Source organism: Sciurus carolinensis, chromosome 2 (genome assembly GCF_902686445.1).
Source record: "Sciurus carolinensis chromosome 2, mSciCar1.2, whole genome shotgun sequence".
Taxonomy (NCBI): domain Eukaryota; kingdom Metazoa; phylum Chordata; class Mammalia; order Rodentia; family Sciuridae; genus Sciurus; species Sciurus carolinensis.
This window is the reverse complement of record NC_062214.1, coordinates 133,834,920-133,855,702: the sequence shown is the minus strand read 5'-3', so window position 1 is coordinate 133,855,702 and position 20,783 is coordinate 133,834,920. Positions and strand designations below refer to the sequence as shown.

At 36.5% G+C, this 20,783-nt stretch overlaps 1 protein-coding gene across 3 annotated transcripts in view; it reads right to left on the bottom strand.

Annotated features, from left to right (window-relative positions):
- Arhgap5 (Rho GTPase activating protein 5) overlaps positions 1-9,323 on the bottom strand; it is a 77,788-nt gene extending 68,465 nt beyond the window's left edge. Inside the window, exons 1-2 of one of the 3 annotated variants that reach the window (XM_047539145.1) lie at positions 9,148-9,322; positions 594-630 (exon numbers count right to left, since the gene is read on the bottom strand). The gene's annotated coding sequence lies outside the window, so the exon portion shown is untranslated. Of the gene's footprint in view, positions 1-593; positions 631-9,147 lie in introns of all 3 variants that reach the window. The other 2 variants (XM_047539146.1, XM_047539144.1) reach the window with 2 other exon arrangements.
- Between the last annotated feature and the right edge of the window lie 11,460 nt (positions 9,324-20,783).

Below are 20,783 nucleotides of genomic sequence, written 5' to 3'. Positions count from 1 at the left end.
CCACTGGCTTCTAACACTAAGATCAAAATTGTCCTCCATTAACTAACCAAGGTAGTTTTATTTTTAATTTCGGTGTTAAGAATAAAAAAATTCCCTTCTTTTATGTTCCCATTAATAAACTAATTACTACTATCTTCAACTGTATACAGGTTAAGATGAACATGTCTTTCAAATATGATTAACTGTAATATCCAATTATGTCAACATGCATATCTTCTCTATTTTTTATGTAATTTTGCTTTCATATATAGTACCTTGTTCTCATAACTTCTAGCATCATGTTTATGTTTACTGATAAAAAAACAAGCGAAAGTAGCAATGACCTACATGAGATTATAATGTTTTGTAGGATCAAAGCCTCTTCATGCCCAATCTTAGTAGTGCTTTTAATAGTATACAGTCTCTCATTTTGCCTTTAAGACGCCCTTAGAAACTTGTTTTATTTCAAGGAAATATTTCAATAATAATCTTAACAAATTAATGATAATGTGTGTATATAAATGAAACTCTTCTACAATTATCTATCAAAATGAAGCTATTTCTACAACTAGGTTTTCTAAGGTAGTTTAATAGGCTATTCAAACGTTACATACCCCCTTTAATGCAGTTTTACTGACGTGTAGTGGCTTTCTGCAAATTAAAAAAAGAAGTTATGCAAGAACTCTCAAGAATGGAAAAATATTTTTAATAATTCAGGACTTAAACCAAAACATTTTCAGAGAACAGAAGAGTAGTTATCAGAGTTTTAGAAGGGTGTGAGAAGAGGGATGAAAAGGATGGTTAATGAGCATAGGGATACAGTCAGATAGAAGAAATAACTTCTAATGTTCTATAGCATATGTAGTAAGATAACTATGGTTGACAATAATTATTTAAAAATAGCTAGTAGAGAAGATTTTAAAAGTTTCTGACACAAAGAAATGATATATGCCCAAAGAGAGAGAGATGCCAATTATCTTGATCTGGTCATTACACACTGATGCATATATTGAAATGCTATGCGATACCTCACAGATACAATCACCACGTGTCAAACTATGTAAAAGAAAAAAATTAATTTCAAAGCATTAAATAGCTAAAACTGTTTTGTACCTTTTCACAGAACTGTCACATTCCTTAATAAAAGGTGCGATTTTGCGGTGGCACATGTCTGTACTCCCAGTCACTTAGGAGGCTGAGGCAGGAGGATTCATAAGTTCAAAGCCAGTCTCAACCAACTTAGCGAGGCACTTAGCAACTCAAAGAGAACCTGCTTCTAAGAAAACATTAAAAAAGAACTGGGGATGTGGTTTGGCACCCCTGGGTTCAATCTTCAGAACCAAAATAAAATAAAAGGCATAATTTTTTTAAAAAATTATGCTTTTAAACTGCTATGCTGTGTCAGGAAATTCCCATTAGCCCTATCTTTAAAGTACGTATTTCTGATAGCTTTATTATTATAACCTCATCCTACTGTCATCCATCCTCTCTGGCCCAAGATACTTCCTATCTCCCCCTTCCCCTGCAATCTACTCGAATCAAAGCAGTTAGAGTGTTCCCTTTAAAATCTAAGTCAGTCTCCCATTATTCTGTTCAAAACTTTTCAGTGCTTATTAAAAAAAAAAAAAAAAAAAAAGTAAAAGCCATGTCCTTTCAATGACCTGCTATAAGATCTGTCTTCTCCAACACTCTTACCTCTCTGGCCCATTCTTATTATTCTCCCCATTCTCATTCTGCTGTAGTCACTGTAGTCACACTGAGGACCACAAAATGCTAAGGGTGATCCTACTTTTGCACTTACTTTTCCCAATACCTCCAAAGATATTATACAACTGATTTCTTTATTATTTGTTATTAACCCCTCTTCCTATCCCATTCCAGATTTAATAAAAGGGCTAGAAAGGCACAAATCTTTGTTTATTCCACTAGTATATCCCAGGACTAGCTAGAATAGTGCTTCCCACACAAAGGTTACTTAACACATGAGTCCTAACAAATACTAAAATAAAAGTTTTGTCAAAAAGGAAAACATCGAAATGAAGGTAAACTGTAATCTATAGTTATGCGTTAAGCCAGAATAATCACCTGATTTTTATGTGTAACATTTAGAAAACCAATTTTATAACATGAAGGTGAATATAATCTAAACACAACTGATTGAAAATATTGGCTAAAGTGTTTAAAATCACAATTATAATAAATTACATGTTCAAGATCTAATTACACAGAGTAAGTTTTATAATCACCTATTCTATCTTAAGTCAAATAAATAAAATATCCCTTATATAAAGAAGTATTGGGAAAAGACCCAAACTCAAAGGTTATCATATATTCCACAATCTTAGGCAAACTTGTCCAAAACAGTTTAAGAATTAAAAATTAGAAAAAAAAAGGAAAACAACATACTAAGCAATGAGTAATGTAATATTGATGTATTTTTTTCATTGTTGCTAAAATTTCAGTAACAAATTTGCCAATGCTGGGATAAGCAAAAAGACATGACATTTTAGCATACATAAGATAAGTAATTCAACAATACTTGTAGGAGTCAGTCATATTCCATATTTTATTTTACCACCGAATCAAGGTTTCTGTTACATAAACACACAACCTGTAGGTTTAGAGGAAACTTGAAGTCACGATTCCTATGGATTAGTCTTTAGACAAGACAATAATCAGGTTAACGAAGAGAGTCAATAAAAATTGTCAACAATTTATGTAATGACTAAATAACCTGGAAGTCTCAGAAAAAAAAAATTTTTTAAACCTTCTCACCAGCACACAGAACAGTGCCCTACATAGAGGTCTCAATAAATTTCATTAATAAAAAATAAATAACTATCCAGGCTCAGAACACTTAGCTCTAAAAACACTAGATAATTCTGAAGTCACATTTGCAGGCATAATTAACAAAAATCACACACTGCCATGTGCTGTTGTATACTCTAACATGGCAGAATATTCTAATATTAAAAAGTCCAAGGGGCTGGAGTTGTAGCTCAGTGGTAGAGCATTTGCCTAGCATGTGTGAGGCACTAGGTTCAATCATCAGTACCACATAAAAATAAAGGTACTGTGTCCATCTACAACTAAAAAAAAAAATCATATATATAAATATATATATATCCAGTTTTTACTAATTAAAAAAACCTGTACTTTGATTATTAACACACATTGAACAGTGAGCCTCAAGATTTCAGTTAAGTTCTTCCAAGAGGATCAAAGCAGGTGGGACTCCGAGAGCTTCCTAAGCCCTACTCAGCAAATGTAATTCGTTTTACCGAGTTTTATCTTTTGACATTTCAAGTTACTGTTTGGAAAAATTTTCAAAGCCAAAAATATCTGAAAACTAACAAGCTATTCCCTAACAGGTTAACTGCCTACCCTATTATTTTATCTACATCCTCCTCTAGTGTTATTTCTAAAGTTGTAGTATAAGTTACCCCTAACTCTTCCCAATCCACTTCCTTATTCTGTGGTGAAAAGAGAAGAATCAAAGGTCATTTCATTTATATCACCTAGGAAAACAATCCAAGTATTTACTGTGCTTAGCTACTATCTGCTTAGCCCTATGGCAAAGGTTTTGAAGGTTCAAAGGCATGTATATTGAAGTATACATTCAGCCAATCTAGGTCTGAGTCCTTTTAAATTTCCCACTTAAGAGAACAAAGTGATGTGGACAAAATTCAACCTTTAATATTGTAATGCTATACACAGAGTAAGTTTAAGCCACTTTAAAAAAGATGAGAAAAACTTGCTGATGGGAACATTCAGAGGTTAAATAATCACAGGAAAACGGGTACAGAATTAAAAACATGGATTCAAAAATAAAGTGGGGTAGAGTGTTGAAAAGCACTTTCCCCACTACATATTTTTAAGAATATTTGTAGTACCATGACTGAGGAGATAAAGGCAATGTGCTACACCACATAGTTGATAAATAAATAGGAATTTAAGGAAATGAAAGGTAAGTTAAGTACAAGCTGGAATTGATCAGGATTTGGATTTTTTTTCCTTTTTCTGTGAAGAACCAGGCATACTATACAGTGTCAGTCACACGACTTGACTATGCAGGCATAGTGCAAAAGCAGTCAGAGAGTACTAAAATAAATGACTATTGTAACATTACAATAAAACTTTATTCAGGTACACAGATTTTAGATTCATGTTAATGTTCACATAACAGAACAGTACTCTCATAATTTTTTCCACAACCATTTAAACATGTAAAAAGCCATTATGTAAAAATAGGTAGCAGAGCAGATTAGCCAAAATACTACAGTTTACAAACCCTAAAATAGATTAAAAAGTTTCTGTGATGGGACTGGCGTTGTATCTCATCTCAGGGGTGGAGCACTTGTCTCCAATGGGTGAGGCACTGGGTTCTATCCTCAGCACCACATAGAAATAAATAAATAAAAATAAAGGTATTGTATCCATCTACAATTATTTTTTAAAAAGTTTCACAGACTAGAAAGGATCTGAGTGAATCTTGGAAAACAGACTGGATTTAGTTTAAAAACTAAAGTTATTCCAGGTGTGTGATTAGAAATGGAGTGACTGAGCCATACTGGAAAATAATTAGGTTGAAGATAAAATATGACTATCATCTTCAAGGGTTAACAGGACCTTGAAATAAGCATAGTCAAGAAGTGGAATACAAGATTGGATATGGTGAGACACAAAGCCCAAGAATATGGCTAGCTTGAAGTACCTGAACTATCATAACAGAACTGAAAAGAGCAATCTAAGACAGAGCTTGGTGACTGGTCACTGAACATAAGAAATAAAAGACAAATGAATTAGTAGTTCCTAATGAAAAACTATTCAGTTTTAGCAACAAATGGTGATATCACCCCAGGTTTCAGGTGTTATTTCCAAAGACAAATTAAGTTTTAGCAATGAAATGAGGTAAGGTCAAGATGAGTAACAAACTTCAAGACTGTAAAACCACAGAAAACCATCCAAAAGAACATTTATTACTCTTAAAAACATCTGAACAGTTACATGGTTAAATAACATAGAAGAGTAAAACAGAGAAGAGCAGAAATTTGAATTTTTCAATTCCCTAGACAATAGCAATATTAATTTTCTACATGTTATCTAGAGTCAACCACGACATCAAAAATTATCATGGCTCTGGAAAGAGATATAGAGAGAATTAGCATACAATTTTGATCAGTAAGAGGACATGATTAACAAGAAAATGGACAAAGCATACCATATTGGAAGACAGAGCATTTTTCTAAGACTATCGGACAGTGTCTAATACAGCAACTAGAATAAGCAGTTATATGTATTTTTTTTCTCCACCATCCCATTTATTACCCTTACGTTAATACTTACCTAAATCTTTCAATTTGGTTTATCAGGTAAAACTAATGCTCTTACATTTTTACCTTATATTTTCATCTCACTTGCCAATCTGTACTTAAACTTCATGTCAACTGTTATTAATGTACCTAAATGTTTCCCCTCCCCACTATCCCAAATCTTAAACTACTCTTAAGTACTACCTCTTTTATCTAACTCCCTTTATACTCAATTTTAAATCAGTAATATACTTCCCTGCACATACAGAGTATCTATTCTATACCAAACTGGCATTTAACATGTGCTCTCTTGCTCTCACCATCAAAACTGTAAGCTCTGATGGGAGTTTCTAAGGAAGCAATATTTTATTCTTTGTTTTATCACTCACAGTGCCTAGCTGCTCAATAAAGAATGGTCAGGGATTATAAAATAGATTAAATCTAATCTGATGCTAGAAAAATTAAAACTCACTTTTACTATTAACTCTTCATAATGAAAAACAGAAATCTAACCAAGTGACACATATTAGTCACTTTAACTATAAAATTACAGTTATATATAACTGTTATATATCCCCAATTAATAGCTGATTATAAGGAGTGAAGCCTACAGGTAGCATCAAAAATTAACAATCTGTTCCACTTCACTGCATATTCTCAAGAATTATAATCCACAGCGAGCATCTAAAAACAGTGAAAAATAAATAAAAAGACTATCTTTATTTGTCTCACAAACTCCCACATGCAGTTAAAACAGTGAAATTAAATGTCTGATTTCACTAAACAGGCCCTGATACAAATAGCTATTCTCTTTTTTGCACCTTTTAGTACTGTTTACTACTTTATAATTACTACCTCTTAAGCTCAAGCTTGAGCTACACTTTATCTTTGTTTCCCAGGGTTAGGCATATAGTAAATGCTAAATAAAAGTAATCTGAATTAATGATAACAAATCAAGTTTTAACATTTTTTAACACGAATAAACTTTTTAAAAGTGTATTCTTATATTTAAGTACTAGATAAAAATAGAAGCTGCCTTGGTTTGGAGAGGTTGCTTTTAAGAGGATGTTTCAAGGCATCTAAGGAAAAAACCAAGGTCCAAGGGAACAGAATTTGAAAGTCATTTAAAGTTCACACTTAAAATTCTTAGCATTGAACTATTTTTTCTTAATTTCTAAATTTTTTCCTAGTTGGATAAAATAATCCACAAAAGCCTACACATAAACAGGTTAAGAGCTTCATTACTCAAATTACCAAATGATGGATCACGTTAACAAATTTTCTCACAGTTCTTTTAGAAATCAAATTCTGCTGGTAAACTTTAAATGTATATTACAAACATTCTTCAGGAACCTAGATACTACTAAAACCGAACAATGCTTCTGGAGTCAATTATCTGCATCCTTTCTTGATGTATAAAGAAAAAAACCAACAGGATCTTAATGGGATAGTTTTCAAACAGTATCTCTGCAAACTTCAGTTGTGATAAAACTTATTCTATAGCTACTAAGAAAATCCCTATTATGCTATGATATTTAAGCTGTGAAAACCAAGGTAATACTTACCTTACATCAATGCTGAAAAGTTTAGTAGTGTCTTCATGAAAAATACTTTTTAATTAAAAAAAAAACTATTACTCTCAGCTGCACCATAACTTCAAACCCAAAAAAAGGAATGCAAATAATTAATTTAATAGAAAATTTTAAATTTCAAAGTCAAAACAATTCATTTTCTCCAAAAGAGTAAGTGTACCAAACCTATCTTTCAAAGAAAAAGAGGTAAAGGAGGAGAGATGGTTCTCAAAACATTTAGGGTAAATACCTTTTGACAGAGTTAAGATATTAAATTTGTAATACATATTTTGAACAGCTAAAGTAGTTTAAATGGGGGAGGATACTAACAAAAAACTGATAAAGATAACAATTCTGTAACTATTCCTATCAAAGTGTAATCAATCCCACTGCTCATATCTCTTAATAATTAATATACAAAGATTTGTAAAGTAAGATGTTGACCTGGTTTGAAAAATGTAGTGTATGCAAAATCATCGAATCAAGTTACCTATAATCTGTATTCTGATTCTGTTCTGAGTCAATCAGATAAATTGTGCTATTTCTTGAAAGTCAAAGTATTATGCATTCCAATCTTTCAATCCAATATTTTTAGTTATAAAGTGTTCCAATGCCTTTGAAAGTCTTTGGTGACCCACACCACTCTCTTCCTCTGCTCTATTTACCAGATTCTAAATATGTGGGTCAATTACAAAAAATAGATGAAAGAGCAAAAAAATGAGAAAGTAATTTTAAATGGAAGCAAAATTTGCTCGGGAAACCGTCTAGTAGGTTACCTATACCGTTAGTATGGACATCTAAAAATAGTGAATGCCATTTCATCATATTAAAGTACGGATAACTGGAATCTGCAGTAAAACATTCCCAAACACATTTTACTAGTCTGTTTTAAACCAAAATATTTTTCGGAATAGCTGCCATCTAGATGATATTTTTGCTAGGAGTCACTTTAAATGTAGATTTAGAGAAATCTTCCAAGAAGTGAATGAGATTCTCAATACAAATAAACATTCCCTAAAATTCTGTTTAAATAGAACATTGGTTTGGGTTTTAAGTGGAACCGGCAAACCTCCTCCCTCCCCCAACACCTGTAGAAGGCATCACATGCAAAGGCTAGTAAATACAGAGAGATATTCCTGTTTTACATGTGAACATTTTTAAAATGTTGTCGCTGCTTCCTATCTATCTAAAATTAAAAACTAAATTATCGATGTTAACAGAAATTTTTAAATGCGCGCACAAACCCAGGTATACGGCTATTTTGATGTGGATTTAAAATATTTAAAATCCCATTTTCTAAGTATTGGCCCAAACTGGATTTCTATCATACAAACTGGACTTCTATCATATGGTAAAAGTATAAGCGTCTCCCCTGCAACTTTCTTGGAATTATATTAACCGTCCTAATAGTTTGCCCTTACTTGCGAACACCTTTCGGCCTCAGCTACACTCAGAGCCTCCACCTCACTTGCATTTCTAATAACACTGTAGAGGGAGGGTGTGAGTGTGTATTTATGTGTGGATAAGTGCACGCGCGCTCCCGCGCAGCTCCCCACCCCCACCCCGATACTTTTCTTTAGTGGAACCAGGGAGAAGCTAGAGGTTATTCTACCGAAAACTCAATATCAAAGACCCAACCTTACGTAGTCAACCGACTGGACTCAGTGTTTCGGTTGCGCAGTGCAACTTCTCACACCCTACCCCAAGCTGAAGCAGCAGAAGGGAATTTGGAGAAGAGAACCCAGGGAGGAGTCGGGGAGATAAGGAAAAAGTGAAAGGGCCGATCCCCCTGAAAGGCGTTTAAGTTTGCAACCGAGATCCTGTTTCCGCGAATCTGCGCCCACCCCCGCTCCCCGCTCCAGGTGGAACTCGTTAAGAGCGGCAGCCCAGCCAGCAGACACAGCCACCTTCCTTCCCCGCGTACCCTCCCAGACCAGGGCAAGTCAGGGCGGCCAGCGAGAGCGGACGCCTGGCGGGGCCGCCGCGATCCCGGGCCACCACCAGGCCTCCGCCGACCCCAGCCCCGTCACCTGTAGAGAAAGCGCCCCTCCCCGCCTCTCTGCCCTTCAAGCCGACCGTATCCCCGCCGCCGCCGCCGACCCCCGTCCGGCCTGCGAGGACCGACCGCGGCGCCGGGCTCCCTCAGCGGCCGCGGGGCCCCAGCCCCCCGAACTGGTTACAACCGGCGGCTGCGACCGAGCGGGGCAGCAGGCGGCGGGAGGGTCCCTGTCGAGGAGAGGAGGGGACGGGCAGGCCCGAGGAGCTGGGGGGTCGCAAGGTCCTACCTAACAACGTCGGTCTCCTCCGGCTCCTCCTCAACGGCAGCGGCCCCGGCGGTGGCGGCGGCAGCGACATTCCTGGGGAGCGCTCCCGCCGCCGCCGCCTCCTCCTTCACTCTGCTCGCCTCTCGCCCCCGGCGCGCTCACCAAGCGCCGCGTCCCTTCAGCCACCTCCCCCCGCCCTCCCCAACACACACGCCCCGAAACCCTGAGCCCTACGGCACCCGCAGCCTGGTAACCCACCCGCCCTCCCTCCCCGCCACCAGCGGCGGCCCCGTCCCTCCCCCCTTCCCCTGCGCCCGCCGCCGCGCCGGGCTCAGTAATGGCGGCCACTCGGGCTCCCTCGCGCTGACGGATCTCTCTCCCTCTCTCCCGAACTTTACCTCAGCATCTCTCCCGGCGCGCACCGCCAGAACGCACGCGCGCGCGCACAGCCACACACCCGGCCGGGGGCGGAGCGGCGGCGCAGCCAGGGTCGGAGGCGCGCGCGCGCGCGCCCGTGCCGCCCGCCCCACAATCCCCCACCTCCGCCGCCCTCACCCCTCGACGCCTCCCGCGCCGCGCGCCCGGCTCGGCCCCGCCCCTGCCCTCGTCTCCCGGGAGCCTGAGAAGGCGCGAGCGATGGAGCCGGAGGGAGGGGAGGGAGCGCGCGGGGCGCGTCCTCGTTCGCGTCCCCGCTCCCCCATTGGCTTCTGCCCCTCCCCCCTCTTCCTCCGCCTCTCCCATCCATTGGTTCCCTCTCCTACTCCATTCCTTCTCACCTTTTCCCTTTTACCCATTGGCGTGAGTATTTTCCCTCAGCTTTCCTCTTTCTCCGTGTTCTGCTCCTCCTCGGTCCCATCCTCCACGCTTTAGAAGCTGCATGCCGTGCGCGGTCTCTCCGAACCTCCTCAGCTTTCTCCCTTTCCTTCGTTCCGGTTTCTGGCCGTAACTCAGAGCAGACCGCAGTACTGAAAAGGAGCCTGATGTTTTAGCCGTTGTAGAACATGGCACAGGCACCTGAATGCTTCTCGATAAACCCCTCTATGATCTCTGAGCATTAAAAAATGCAGAGGAGGAAAATATACGTCCAAGCTCGTTCGCAGAGACATGTTCGCGTGTACGCGTCTGGGTGTGCAGCCAGTTTCCTGCCTGGGGAACCGCTCGCCAACTTACAGACATCACCCGCCCAGGACCTGGTGCCACACTCACCCCAGAAACCAGAACTCCGCGAGGGCGAGAAGAGTCCATTTCTCCTACACCGTACAGGAACGCAGGCCCTTGATTCAGTCCTTTCTTGTAGAAGTTGAAGAGCGAAGATTTGGGGTGGGTTAATTTAGGATGCAGAAGACCCCAGCTCACGCCACCACCAGCTCAACTTTAAGAACTATCGGCCACCTGGCTTTTATTATACAGCTTTAAATATATTCAGTGTTTTTTGAGACTTCTAGAAACATGCTTTGCTCTTACCAAGAAAGAAACTGAGGTCCTGTGACTTTCCCAAGGTCATCAGAATCTGTTTTACACAGAGGTCTTAAAATAGTTGTCAGCAGATAAAAGAATGAACAAAAACACTAATCTGCCCCAATTCATTGTTAAGTCTGAAAGAAAGAAGTAATTTGGAGAGAATTTCTCTTTGAAGAAAGATTTATATCCTGCATTGAAAATTGTTTATCATCAGTAAAGTTAACATCAAGTCTAAAATTCAAGTTATTCTGTATTTCTTATGTTACATAAGGTACTGAAGTTAGCCGAGGTTGCTTTTTAGTGTTATAATGGTGCAGCTGCTGCCAACCAGAGTACATTTACGGTCTGTCAGTAAAGAAAACAAAAACTGCCTGTTGGTAAAAATCTGTTAGAAAATATTTGTCAGTAAATCTGTCACAATATTCCAGCAGAAGTTCTGTTCGTTTGTTCCTTCCCCCTGCCCCGCCACTCTCCGTACTTCTCAAAGGTAAACTTATTAGCAGAAAAGGAATTTCAAATTTCTCTATGTGTCTCTTACTCCCTAAAATTCCTTATTCCAGCCACTCCCTTGCAACTGAATACTACCAACCAGATTTAAGACCAGGTTAAGGTCTATAGGTACTTCTTTATTTCAGGTGCAAAGGATAAGCAAGGAAAAATTCGCTGGGAAAAAAACTTGCAATGAAAATAAACACAGGGGGGAAAGAATAAAAAGAGAAGAGAATAAAATTGGGGAGAGGGAGGTGAAACCACCAAAATGTGCTACTAATCTCATTGGTACTTAATCACTTATATAGGTTGCAAAGTTAATACACTTAAATGTATCTTTTGTATTTTTGTACTAAAACCCCATAAAAATACGTGTCAATTCAAAGTCATAACCTTATTTAATGTTAAATGCTATATAAGTGGCCACCCTAGAGACAATTTTAAATTATTTCCTAAATAATCAGAAAATTTTTAACCATGGGCATATATTAACATAAACTGAAGCTAAATAAGTCAGGGTGTTTAAAGGGAACATTAAGACAAAAAAGATGTAATTTTTAATTATAGGACATGGTAAAAATTTAGGATTTTGCCACTTATTAATAGTCTAAAACTACAAATAAGATACCACTTGTTTTTGTGTTACTTGCTTTTTTCAAAAAATAAAGTTCACTGTGTTCTGTACCAATAGAAATCTGAAAATGGGAATTGGGAGCCTGAAGTCTGTGATTGCTTCTGTATCTACAAATAAATAATGGGGGGGGGAAATGTCATCTTTTAAAGTGTATCAGGAGCCATACCTCACAGAAAAAAGCCTTAAAACATTACCCTCCCCACTCAAAAGGGTATATTTTGGGAAAAATAAGGAATTAATTCTCTATACACATGCAAATGGAGGGAGAGATGGGATAAATACTACCAAGCCTTCTCAGATCAGCTACTCTTCTTACCTAGAATAAAAAATTTAAGCACTTGTTCTGCTGTACTGGATAATTAAAATCACCCGAAGCTTTGTTCTTCGTTTACTTTGAAAAAATTGGCAGAATAAGATTTCAGTCGGGCAGTTTAGGTTTTTAATTTAAATATTCTTCTCCATAAATTTCTGCTTCTTCAACATATCCTAATAAAGTATTAATATGCATGGTCTTTTTGAATCAAAGGAGATGACAGTCATAAAAATGTTATAATTCCAGCCTTTACCATTAAATTTGAATATTTACCACTGCAATATTCAAATACATGAGTGTGATGTGGCTTCCAAAGAACTTACCCTATAGGAGTGGCTACACCCCCTGCTGGAAATCTTTGATTACAACAACTTTGGCTTCTGTAGCCTCAACCAAGAACACATGAAGTCAAATATAGGACCTTTCCACTCATGACAAAATCCATCAATATTTTTGCCTGTCTGATACAAGACAGGCTTTTGGAGAACAAACTATCTCAAAATGTCACCTTGATTACAAACAAAATACACAAAAAGTTGGAGAATAAGGATGTAACTAAACACTCAAAGCAGTTATAAGATTATTTATTAATTTCCAACTGTTTTTCTCATCTCATTTCCATCCCCTACCCTATCTCCACCTGCCTAGAATTCTCTTTCTCCCTGTCTTGCACAGTTAGGACTACTCAGGTGGGGAGACAGGATAAGATGAGGTGTTATTCTTGCAGGTAGGCAAACCATGGTGTACCCAGAACCACAGCAGTCATTTGCTGAGTTATGGTACTTAAGGGCTTTCCTCAAATTTGTTTTATGGCTACCAATGATAGTTTCAACATGAAGAAAAGGAGCTAATTATATCTTGGCTGTTACCATAGAAAATATTTTGACTCAAGTTAAAGTCATTATGAGTATGGGACTAGAAGAGGAGGAAAGTAAGTAATGCATTGACCTTCCTGGAACTTTGTTCCACAGAAACCTGTTTTCTTGATTTTTCCAGACTTGTATTTTGAGGTTGAAATCCCAAAGATGGTATCAGAGTCTAGCTTTAAAATGTCATGCTCATGCCAATCTGGTTCTAGGACATAACTAAAATAGTGAAAGCAGCACTCCACTTTAAAATAATTAGTGTTTTATAAAGATTATTTGTAATGCAGACTCTTCTTAAAGGAATAACAATTCATTCAGGTCCCACCAGCACAAATGCTTTAATTAGACAAAAATCTTCAAGTTATTTCCTCTCACAAAAGGAGGTATTGTTGGGCCATCTGGACCCTCCATTGAGTTTTTATGGAAGATCACAGCTTGAATTTAATCAACCCCAATAAGGTTAACCCTATAAAGCTAAAAAAAAAAAAAAAATTGCAAGGGTTGCTAACTGAAGGATTTGAATTCTCCCTTTGAGATTGTTACCACTGATATTTGTAAATCATTTCAGTGAGAAACAGGCACGTGTATTGCCTATTTAACCATCTGAACATAATTTTGATTTTTGTTAATTTCTTTATTCTCACTCTGTTTAGAACAAATTTAGATTGTGAACCCCTCTAGATGGGAATCACAAATGAATATTAGCCTCTATACAATGCCTAGAAGATCATTAGTAGAAACCTCAATAAATGTTTGATAATACTTTGAAACCCTCTAGGTTTTATAGATTTCTGTGAATTTATTGCTAACAGAAGGATTTAGATTATGTTTTGAAGTACCAGCTGAGAAATCACTTTTGGGAAAAAAACACAAATCATTTAAAGAAATTGCTGAATTAGCCTGCGAAAGTTGAGTTAGAGATGGCCTTCCCCAAGTACTGCCCACGTTCTCTACATCTGTCTAGTAGGTAAATATGAATTTCAACAAATAACTCTGGGTCTGAAATATTAGGGAACATTCTAAAAAACTGATGCAGTGTAAGAGCTTCTGCAATCAACAATAAAGGTGGTTAATCACTCTGCAATTAAACCTCTGTCAATTTTTCCCTATTATTATAGACTATTGTGGATGGTAAATATTTGCCTTACAAATCCATGTTTCTGCAATTCTTCAAAAAGTCAAAAATATCAGGACTATTTTTCTAGCTCAATAAATAAATCCTTCTAAATCTTCTATCCTTTTCAAATCACATGTGAGTTTTCTGACGACACAGCTTCTTTCATATACTTCTATTAGGTAGTAAGGACTCATCTTTTCTCTCCAGCTAAACTTCCCACCTCTCCTCTGCATGACCCAGGACAGGGCTGTCACTACTTCATTTGTTTCTATCTGTAGTTCCTATAGCAATGAACATTAAATAATTATTTTTTATTCTTTTCTACAAAAGTATTTATATTAGGGCTGGGGATATAGCTCAGTTGGTAGAGTGCCTGCCTCGCATGCACAAGGCCCTGGGTTCAATCCCCAGCACCATAAAAAAAAAGTATTTACATTAGAAATTCTGAGACTTTTATAAGCATAATATAAAAATTTATAAAGACCAACATGTATCTTATAATACAAATCTTATAAAATTAAATTTAAAAGAATGCAAATACTTAAATAATATTATTTATTGAGGTAGAAACACAACCATAATATTTTATGTAGAAAAAAAATCAGGCTACAGAGCAATAAAGGCAGTATGGTTTTTGTAAAAAGAAAATGCTTGAAAATAAGATTTGAATTTTATTCTGGATTTTGTTTATTGTTGTGATCTTCAGAAGTCATTGAATGTCCCTGCACTGAAGTGTCCTCATTCATAAAATGTTCCCTTTGTCACTCTAACATTTTCTTTTTGATTTTATTTCCTAACATTTTTTTTTACAATGAACATATTATTTCTTATTCAACAAAAATTTGAGTTTCAGTGGGGTTGAAAATTGAGGGCAGCAATGTACAGATCAACATAAGACAAATATCTTAAAGCAACTGAACTGCCTACCATGTATATATTTTTTATTTTTCTCTTTTAGTCTTCCCTTTCCCCCTCTTTTTCTCTCTTACTCTTCCTTTAGATGTTTCTTCCTTCCTTCTTTTTTTCCCCCTTGCTCTACTGATTCTCTATCTTTTCTTTCTCTCTTAAATGTCTCTTAGGCCTTTTTTTCTTTTTTCCTTCTGCTACTGGGGATTGAACCCAGGGTTGCTTTACTACTGAGCTACATCCCCAGCCCTTATTATTTTTATTTTCAGACATCACTAAATTGCCCAGTCTGGCCTGGAACTTTGGCTCTTGCCTCAGCCTCTCAAGTACTGGGATTACAGGCATGAGCCCCTACCCTGGGCTCTATTGCACCTCTTACAGTCCACCTTGGGCATTGCCTAGTTCTGTTTGCAGCAATCTCTGATATAATGGAATGAAATAGTCTAAGAACTAAGATTTCCTATTGTGATCTTCAAAAGTCATTGAATCTCCCTGAGTTGGAGTTTCCTCAACCATAAAGTGGTCCCTTTGCCATTGTAACATAATTTAGTCAAAGTTGTTTTGCAAGGTTAGTCCATACACCAGGCTTCACTTTTTCCTGGTTTACATAATTAATACTCAGTGCCACACCCAGGACAAAACTCTTAGCTTCTCTTTTGGTTTTGTCTGGCATCCTTACTCCATCCCTCCCACAAAGATTAAAGCAAACAAATAAACCAACAAAACAACAGAACAAAAAACTTTCATCCTGATGAAACCAAGTAATTTGATGTTCATTTAAATCCCGCTCCCAAAATCTATTTCATTTCCAGACTTCCCAGAACAAACTTGCCCTTTCGTGTTATAAGATCACTGGCTCTGTACCTTCTTTGTCCAAAGATTGGCTTGTATGTTCTAAATCTACAGTTCTTTAAACTCCCCCAATTTATTGATCACATTGTCCCCTGAGCAGTACAACCTAGATCACCCAGTAGCCCATCCTGAGTCTTAATAACTTTGTTCAGTTATCTATTCAGGCCATGTCTTTTCTCCCTACTGCCCATTTATGGTCAGTCCTGTTTCCCTCCTTAACCCCAGAGGACCACAAATCAACTCTCTTTCTTCAGAGAGTTACCTATTCTGGACATTTCTTATCCATGGAATCATACAGTATGTGATCTTAGGATCTGGCTTCTTAGCTTAATACTTCTGATGTTCATGCATTTTTTAGCTTGCTTCAGCACTTCGCTCCATTTCACTGCTGAATAGCATTTCATTGTATGAATATATATTTTTTTTAAATTTTGCTTTATCCAGTCATCAGTTAACTGACATTTAGATTGCTTCCATCTTTGGGCCATTTATGGGTAATACTGCTACAAATAACCATGTACAAAAAGTTTGTATGGACATAAGTTTTCTTCTCTTGGGTAGATACTTTTTGTATAGAATTGATACATCATATAGTAAATTTATGTTTAAACTTATTAGAAATGTCAAATGTTTTCCAAAGTGGCTGTATCATTTTATATTCCCATCAGCAATCAATGTATGAGTTTTCTAGTTTTTCTATAAGTCTAGTCAACACTTACATTGATTGTCTGCTTTATTATATTCATTCTAATAGGAATGAAGTGGTATCTCATTATAATTTGAATTTACATTTCCCTATACAATAAATGGTGTTAGCTCATTTTTATGTGCTTGTTGACAACTGGTAGCTCTTCTTTGATAATAAGTCTTTTCAAATCTTTTGCCCATTTTTAAAATGCATTGTTGTCTTATAATAGAGTTGAACCTCATTAGATCTTAAGTTCTTGGATTGAATTTTCTAAACAAATCCTTAAAACTTCTTAATGCATGGTTGACTTTATTTTAATATTCTTCCCTGCAATAATTCCTAAGATTCATTTCCTTGCATTTTTGCACTACTTCTTTCCCCCAACTGGCATAAATTTTTAAAAGACTTGTGTCTTGAAGGAAAATACTCTCTTTTAGGATTTTTAATCCAGTCTACTTTAGTAATATGTAGTTATTCAGACTTTCTTTCCTTACTTTTCCTTGTTCAAACAGAATAGCTGCATGCCAGTTATCGGTATTTTTTTTTTTTTTTTTTTAAGAAATAGTTACTCATTTTATCAGAAAATCTGGGTGGACTATTAAACAGTGATCATTCTGTTACCTGATCCTCTCATTATTATAATCTCCATCTCAATAACATAAACCTTGAGCAGGATTTGAGGCATATCAATCAAAAGTAAGAGACTACGACTAACCTTCTTCTTGGTGTCGAACTCATTTTCAGTTAGTAACTGTCTTTGAAAGTAAGTTAACTCCTGTAATCCCAGCAGCTTAGGAGGCTGAGGCAGGAGAGTTGAGAATTCTAAGCCAACCTCAGCAACTTAGCAAGGCCCTGTCTCTAAGTAAAATATAAAAAAGGGCTAGGGATGTGGCTCAGAGGTTAGGCGCCCCTGGGTTCAATCCCTGGTACAAAAAAAAAATACACAAAAATAAAAAAAGTAAGTTAACTCTTTTAAGGAGTACAATTTTAGAGTAGCTCAAAGTGATCTTTTCATTAGCTACCTCAGAATACTGCCTTGCCTTTTAATATTTTGCTGTGCAAGGCAGCTAAGAAATCATGTGCCACAGTGATTTAGGGATTAGAAAGAAAAGAGGTTACTGCAGTTTGGATACTCACTTCTGATTTACTATGTGTACATCCGCAGTGAGGCCTGCGGGTTCATGTTACTGTGCTACATATCCCAAGTGTCATCCTAATTCTGATAAAAGAGCTCTGGCTTTGACAGTGTTCTGTATGTTTGCCTTGTAATGGAACAGAATGCTGAAAATTCTTTGAATTCACCTGAGGGTAAAATTCTACCCTCCCCAATCATCTCATCAGTTTACTCATTATAATCCAGTGCCACAGCCCATTGTTTGGATAAGCATTTTTAGCTAAATCACCACAAAAATAGGTATTTGCAAAAGTATTTTTTGATCAGATACCACTTATGTACAACCTGCAGCTTAGAACGCTCACCTATCAAACTCTTCTAAGACATAATGAAGTCTGTGTAAATTACTAAGAGGATGTGTCCTCATTCGAAAATGGATGGAGTCTTCATACAAAGCAGAGACATTTTAGAAATACTGACAACCTAGAAAGTCAGGAGCGCTCCTCACTCCCAATTAGTTATAATAAGTTGATCCATATCTTAGTTTTAGTTTTTAATTTTGTTAAGAACTCTTATTGTTTAAAAGTGATATGTATTACATATAAGCTGCTTATAGGGTAATTATTTCTAGTTTTCTGGATCATTTTATATATGTGCTCTACTTGAGATTGTATATATTCTGGAAATTCCATGTGATCCCAAATTTGTACAAGTACAAAAATATTAATAGTGCAATAGCCTAGAAGAAAATGTATCAAAATATTAACAATAGCTATCTCTTGAGAAATTTTCTAAATATAGAAATGTGTATATATTTATTTTGTATATATTATTATATAATATATTATTTATTAATATTTTAATTTTATCATGTTATATAAATTCATATATTATATTAGTTTTACTTTCTTATATATTTATGTTACATTCTCATATACACTTGTGTGTGCACAAGTATATATAATTTCTTAGAATTTAAAATATAATTTCTTAGAATTTAAAAAAGAAGGTATTTTTTAAATCTGCACATGCTAATTATGTTTTTTCATTCAAAACATTCCCTAAAATTACACTAATTGGTAATATACAACACAAGCTTTGACTCTGAGGTAGACATTCTCTTTGGAGTACCACTTTGAGACATTTTCTCATTTAATAACTATCAATTTGCACTCACTTTGTGCCAAAGACTGTGCTCAAGTCAGATATAGAAAAATGAAAGGTATGATTTGTGTCTACAAGAAGATCATTTTTACCCCCTAGGGTTGGATCTTGACTACAAAGTAGGCCTATGGATTACATTTTTTAGTGAAGAGTAAGTAAGTCTTTCAATTTCTGTCACACTATAATAGCTTCATCACTTATAACCTCTCACTTTAAATATGACAAGCATGATAAGATAGTCTTTTGGAGAGTGACAAATTTGAATGCATAACAATTTCTCCTTTATCAAACTGACCAACTAACTTGCTCAAACCACTTTTGTGATTAGGGTGTTTTCAAAGCCCACATTCTGAATGTCAGAGGTACTTTGCATCAACTGTGTTGTTTTTCTCTTTTATTGTCACATTTGTAGTCTAGTGGTTTTGGTTTTTTGTAGTCTTCAGGTTAGGGCCCTATCACCAGATGACACAGGCCATTCTGAGACTGAGTGAAGTCTTGTTTAACTGGCATACAACTGTTTTTGTTTGGGTTTCTGTGGAATTTAGAAGTCTGAAACTCATCCAAAATAAGGGCATTCCACAAATTCCATTTCAAAAAAGCCATCCCTCCTTCATATACTGTTTCCATTTCCTTCACTGTTACTAAACTTTTCACAGGACATTCCAAGGAAAGTGATAAAGGGAGGTGTTTTAAGACAAGGGAGACAAATTTCTTACACAGCAAGTTTTCTTTGTGGTATTAACAGAAGTAGCAGCAGAAGAAAGTAGTAATAGTGGTAAAGAAAATAAAGATCATAATACAGTTAAATGCTTAAATCATTGACCCTTTTAAATAAATTCAGAGATTCCAGAATTAAAAATGACATTTGTACATGTATTAGATGATTCAATGCAAATAATATTTATAATTGTTTAGCAATATGTGTTAGTTCTAAAATTGTTGAAACAAGAACTAGATTTTTCTGTGTGGCCCAATTGTAAGCCTAAAAATAAATCTTACTTTTTCCTCCAAATACAAAAATTTTTTTGAACCCCAAGTATTTTTAATGCAAAGAGAAACTGAGGGACAGATTCCAGAGAGGAGGCCTTAAAGAAGATCTGGGTTTTTCTCTGATATAATATTATTCCTATTGGCATCTTGTTTTCTGAGAAATACAGCTAGTGGCAGCTCTCCATATGTGGAGAGTCAGTCTATTTGACAAGCTGGTAAAACTCATGAAAGCTAATGGGGACCAATGGACATACACCAAGGTAAGTATGGAACCTACTGAATATAATAGCAGAGGAAACACTGAGAACAGTCTGACTGAATACCCAGCTGATGTGTTGAATGGTAATAAGGTTTGCATTCCAGTTCCCTTGTCAAGGTTTTGGAGGGAAAGCCTTGGCACATTCAAACCCTGCCTTTGTGCAGATGCATGGTGGAATGTTTTGATCTAGGGATGTGCTGCTGTCTCTTCACTGAGCACAATTTAGTACAAATACTTCTGAGTGCACTAATTTTGTGGGAAATACACACCATAAGAATTGAAGTAACCTGGATTCTTCTGCTTGAGAAAAGAAAAACTATTTTTAAGCATATAAATGAGGCAATGAAGAATGAATAGAAGGAAATGAGCTTACACTGCCGTAGTTAAAAAAGAAAAAGATGTCCTCACAGTGCTGATTTAAAAAATTCGGTAAGGTTTTGCAGGCTTTGTAGAGGTGTTAAAAAATCAGAGAGATTAGTGATTTTGAACTTTTTTTTTCATAAACCTATTGATTATTTATATATCTTTTGAGAAATGTGTTATTAGGTCATTTGCCCGCTTTTATTTTTTTAACATAAAATTTATTTAAAATAATAAAAATATTGATTATAATATACATATCACAAAATTTTAAGAAAGTTAATACAAGATGATATATACATGCACACACAGACACACATATATATATCTTACTCAAGTGCCCAACATTTAAAACACACTAAATGTCTCCCTTCCGATATTGGGTAACAGTATTATTGAATAAAAACTTTATATCATTAAGTTGGAGGCAATTATTTTGTAATG